Genomic DNA, 5,275 nt, shown 5'->3' with positions numbered 1-5,275 from the left:
ACACCACAAAACGTGGCCCATACATCTACGGTCCATTCATATACATATAAAATCAACTACTACAATGTATACACTAAAATACATATTCGTGATATAAACAGTCAATCAATCAGTCAATCCGTGAATTCTATAACTGGTGTCATGTCAGGTTATCTATACATGTACAAGTATGATCGCAATCTATCGGCTGTACGTCTTGGCTCTGCTACTGGCCTCTACTTCCCTCATGTTGCCCTCCTTCTGTAGATGGCGCTGTTCTGGATGTTGTGTGGCTCCCCTCTGTTCAGAATTTTCAAGCCGCACAAATGTATCTTCTAGCTCCTCCCAGCGATCGATGGCCACTTCTGCATATTCTTATGTTGGTTTTCTTCATTAGTACATACACCTCCGGTTTGATTAGGTCCGTCGTCGCTGTGGGAAAATTATGTACGGTTCTTTGTTGTACATATAAAATCCACTATTATAATATATACACATTATATATACATATTCATGGTATAAATCAGCCAAAACCAGCCCGTGAATTGTCTAACTAGTTTTAGGTTTTCTGTGGTTGTGGCAGTGCAATCGATTTGCTGCTCCAGATCTGCTACTGTTCTGGCATTTCTTAGGCCCTCTCGTTGTCTTCCTTCTGTGGACGGTGCGGTTCTGGGTGATGTGTAGCTCCTTCCCGACTTTATAAGGTGCACAGACGTCTATTCCGGCTCCTCCAGCGATACAGCTCGTCTCAGTGACTTGCAGTGGAAGGACCCGACTGACTTTGTGATGGAACTGTTTCGTCCTGATGGACACAGGTGTGGGTGTCAGGAACATCTCGTCGTTGTCGCTCTTGTCCTGTATGGTTAGTCTGTTGGGATCGAGAGAGAACACAAAAATGACATCGCCCGTTTTATATACTATACGAATATACTGATACTGACACTAATGGTTTATTCAAAAGTCACCCATAACTTTGTCATCGTCGTTGCACGTTTATTTGGGTGCTCGTCACAGCTATTAAAGATATGTTGTAGGAGCTGATGTTGAGATATCACAAATAAAGAAAAAGAGTCACAGTGTGTGGCGTGGCGGTGTTGTGGAGTCCAAGTGAACATCGTCATCATTGCTCTTGTTAAGTATGGTCGGCCTGTAAATGGATCGAGGGAGAACACACACACACACACACGCGCACGCAATGTTATAAACCATAACAACATAAATGACAGGACTGTTGAGTGGGCATCACAGAAGTTTTAGACAAGGACGCAAGTCTGGGGACGTATGCAGAGCAAATGACTGGGAGCCAGACACAAGAATCCACAAATTTCCTGTCAGATCACTAAGGTCGTTGTCTTCCCGTTCAACATAACCTTTCACTTAACTTAACTAAACATAACTAAGTCGACTTAAACCAGAGCAGCACAACGGGCATACTCACCTGAGGAGAAATTCATACATAATCTCATAGGCGATTAGTTACTCGAATCCTCAGCATGCGGCCATTTGTCTCCATTTTGCAAGTCCATGTCAGTCGAACCAGTCCATGTTTCTTTTGAAACAGTCCAAGGTCGTCGTCATGTTGACTGGAACATTTCTGTCCGGGGCTAAAAATACACCAAATGTGAAGCCAACTGGCGATTGAAGCAATTGAAAAAAAGTTAACAAAACAAGCCTTCAATTAAGAACAATTTGAAGAGAATGGCTCAGAAAAATACCGTTCAGAAACGAAATAGTTAGGGTTTTTCTGCCACAGCTTTGCGTGGTACCATCTGTGAACGGATGGGGTAGCGTCGACGAGGGGGCGAAACTCGGTACGGAAATCATGGATGCGTGAGTGGAAGTCCGGCATGTTACAGGGGGATTTCAATCGCCAGATTGGTTCAACTAGAATCGCCTGTCGAACTGAATGGATTTCAGAGATTTTGCGTGCCAAAGCTACTAAATCACGAGCTATGGTTTCTGGAGCCCATTGGCGTCTACATATATCGTTGTGCCCTAGCTCTACGTACACAATGTGAGGACTGGTTTGCTGCAGAATAGGAAGCACACTAGCGTAATATTTTGGGATGGTGCAACCCGGCACGCCATGAAACTGAATGTCTACGTAATAGATACCCAAAAATTAGGACAAATTGCTCGTCGGAGGCTGTCATAGTACGACGCCGAACAAATGACTTCTGTCGGGATACAAAAGAGTGTCTGGTAACGGCAATGTTCGTAGTTGAAGTATCAGAAGGACAAGTTTGTAACAAGATACAACAATATGGCAGCTCACCGTGGAGTTGAGTTCGGTCACTGAAGAAAGGTTCGGCTAGTTGATCGGTGTTGACCGGATGTTCGCCTCTCTAAGCTGAAGACGGGTCAAGAAGGGTCAGGAAGTCAACAGTCTGGGAGTAAGTTGTCAAAGCACTGTCCAAGCAATGCCGCCGGGTACGTACGAACAAGTTCGGAGGAAATCCGGCTTGAGACCGCGAAAGTTGTGTCCTATGTTAAGGGCCTCGCAAGGGCTCTGTAGGGAGACACCGGAACGGGGACGTGATTGACCGGTACCGAGGAATGAACCGACGGAGACCTAGCTGACTGGCTCCAGGGACGGGCCGACGTTTACGGGGTCTTGGCGCGCTGGCTCCGCTGAACGGGAAGCGGTTTCCGCCGACGGGGCGTATACGTGGTGGCTTGGCCAGCAAGATGAAACTAGGGACAAGCGTGTTCAAATCGTCCGACAAGGTTAGAGGAAAGACTTAAGCGAAAACTCGAGAAATTTTAGAGCGAAAAGTCTGCGATGCATACGCCACGAGATGCGCTGCTGCAATGACCGCTTTAGCGGTACCGTGGCACCTTGCCGTGCCAGCGGCCGGGCCACATACAGAGTTCTGTCGGTAATAAACAAAGGGATGTTTTTGGCATTGATTAGCACGGCGGCATTTCGGCTCAGATCAATTAGGGATGTCACCGATTACTAAGAAATTCCGACATCACCAAGACAAAGACGCCGACCCCATGTGGCCATGGTCTGGCTAACATCGTTACCCGAACTGAGATGAATTATGCAGATGGACTGATTACAAAGGGGCGCCGCAATGAGTAAAATTTTTGTCACTTAGATCGGCTCTCATTCATTCCAAGGAGCTTCCTTGTTCATTCCATTCAAAACATTGTATTCGCGCTGATGTCATCCACAATAGCTACTTACTGTGGCCTAATACTAAGTGAGGTGAAAGGGTCAACATAATATTGGATAAAAGATTTGCCAAAAGAATTAATAAATCTCTCAAACAAGATCTTCAACAGCTCCTCAAAAATAAGGGTGATGTTACGGTTACATTTCCAAACGGGAACCGAGCAGGCAACTTTCGCTCCTCAAGCTGGGGGTAGTTTTACGGTAACAGTTCCAACCCGGGGTCCGATTGGGCAACTCTCGTGAACAAATAAAAAGTATGTAGAGGGCCTAAAACACACAAAATGCAAAGAAAATAAGTAGTGGCAAGGAGGTTAAAGAAATGATTCTTTAACCTCCTTGGTAGTGGCCATAATTTGTGAACTGATAAACGACCATAAACAGCTTTACTTTTTAATTTGGATGTCTATCCTTCATAAATGTAGCTTTATTTTTTTTTTATTCCGGTAACTTCCGGTTGGGAAATGTGACCGTAACATAAGACATTCATGATCATTCTTAGGTAGCCTTATTAGCAAGTTCACAGGTACCAGTTTTGTTGATGCCAAAATGCCTAAGAAAAAGGCGAACACGTTCAAAAAATATGTCCAGTCTATTCTTTTTACTTTGCCGGACAGACTGAGACAGATAAGATAAAAGTCGTGTAGAGAATTTGTACCATATGTTTATGTTACTAGGTAACTAGGCTATTTTAGGAATAGGACACGTGACTACACCATATATGGAAGTTCATTTGAATGTAGCATTGACCAATGACTGGGGAGAAGAGCTATGAGTAATTGGTAGAGCGCCAAGTTTGAACTGCCCAAGACGCTGCCAATGCTCTGAGAGCTACTCTTGTATGTAGTAGTATGATGTATGAAATATGATGTAGTATAGCGCATGCTTCCGTCTGTAATTACCCTATCTGTGGAGTAAGACATGGTTAGGCTTATGTACACAATTGTGCATACCTGGATAGTATAGACTGCATAGTACATGTAACATATGTGTCAGCCAGGTTCTGTCTGGCTGAAGGTGGTATCAAATCATCAAACGTAGATCCTGTTGGCTCCACCCGCTGTTGTTCATGTAGACATTTGTTTTCGGCTTTGTCCTCACGTGCATCGTAAGCCACTTCTAGCTATTTACCAGGACTTGAGGTGGCTCGTGACTGTTCGATTTTAGCTGGAGGGGAAAAGCAGGTGTTTCAGGGGTTTTTTTTGGGGGGGGGGGGGGGGCGTGATCTTTGGGCCTCCTTCCCAAGGGTGTACCATCGGGCATGCATTTGGTATGCGGAAGCGTGACCTGAAAACTACGAAGGCTCAGAACTACATTAACCATATTTTTCTCTGTACTAATAATACTATGTACAAACATACTGTTGAAGATAATCTACACTTTTTATTATCATGTCCCTCGTTTATATTGAGGAAAGACAGAAGATTATGGACGTAATTACCTTGTATATTGTGCATCCTATAATCCGTCTTCTTATGGACCGAACCGGTCAGATAATGTCACATAGTCCTTAATCTTTAATTCTTTGGAATTCTACATTATTGTTATGGTTATCTTCTTTATGAGAAATCAGGAGAAACAAGACTGATGCGTATGGCTGAAGAAAAGCGGATCCTGCGAAAAGAACTCTACAACAGACCTGAGTCAGCTTGCAGATGTGCCCTATGTGGCAGAGAATGCAATGCTCGTATAGGGCTGTTTAGCCACAGTCGACACTGTAGGGCTGATAGCAATTAGGATTTTGCCATGGTCAATATTGACCGAATGAAACCATATATAGATTGAAGCCGTCAGTTGCAGTAGCAATTTAAGTCCTTAATTTTTAATGCTTTAAATCTCTCTATTATTGTTATGGGAAGTTCTTGATGCAAGTCTTGAAGTTTTGTACATGTACTGTTTTAGATCTTGTTTGCACGTGTTGCAATCGATTGAAGGATCGATCGACTGACAATTCGGACTATAACCAAAGTCAAAGATAATGTCATAATAAGAAAATTGCCTGTGTAATAGTATCAGAAGTTCAGAATATTTTCGCCCCTCCTTAATTTTCGCCACTTTTGCCCCCCCCCCCCCCCCCACAGAACCACCCCAATAAAAAAAAAAACCCCCCCCCCCAAA

The 5,275-nt window shown here is 43.9% G+C and overlaps 1 protein-coding gene across 1 annotated transcript in view; it reads right to left on the bottom strand.

Moving 5' to 3' along the window:
* The window catches only part of LOC118416460, a 17,686-nt gene that overhangs the window by 6,719 nt on the left and 5,692 nt on the right, over positions 1 to 5,275 (bottom strand). The window lies entirely within an intron of this gene.

The sequence above is a fragment of the Branchiostoma floridae genome, chromosome 5 (assembly GCF_000003815.2).
Source record: "Branchiostoma floridae strain S238N-H82 chromosome 5, Bfl_VNyyK, whole genome shotgun sequence".
Classification (NCBI taxonomy): domain Eukaryota; kingdom Metazoa; phylum Chordata; class Leptocardii; order Amphioxiformes; family Branchiostomatidae; genus Branchiostoma; species Branchiostoma floridae.
Note: the sequence above shows the minus strand (reverse complement) of the source record. Positions and strands in the feature narration are given on the sequence as shown.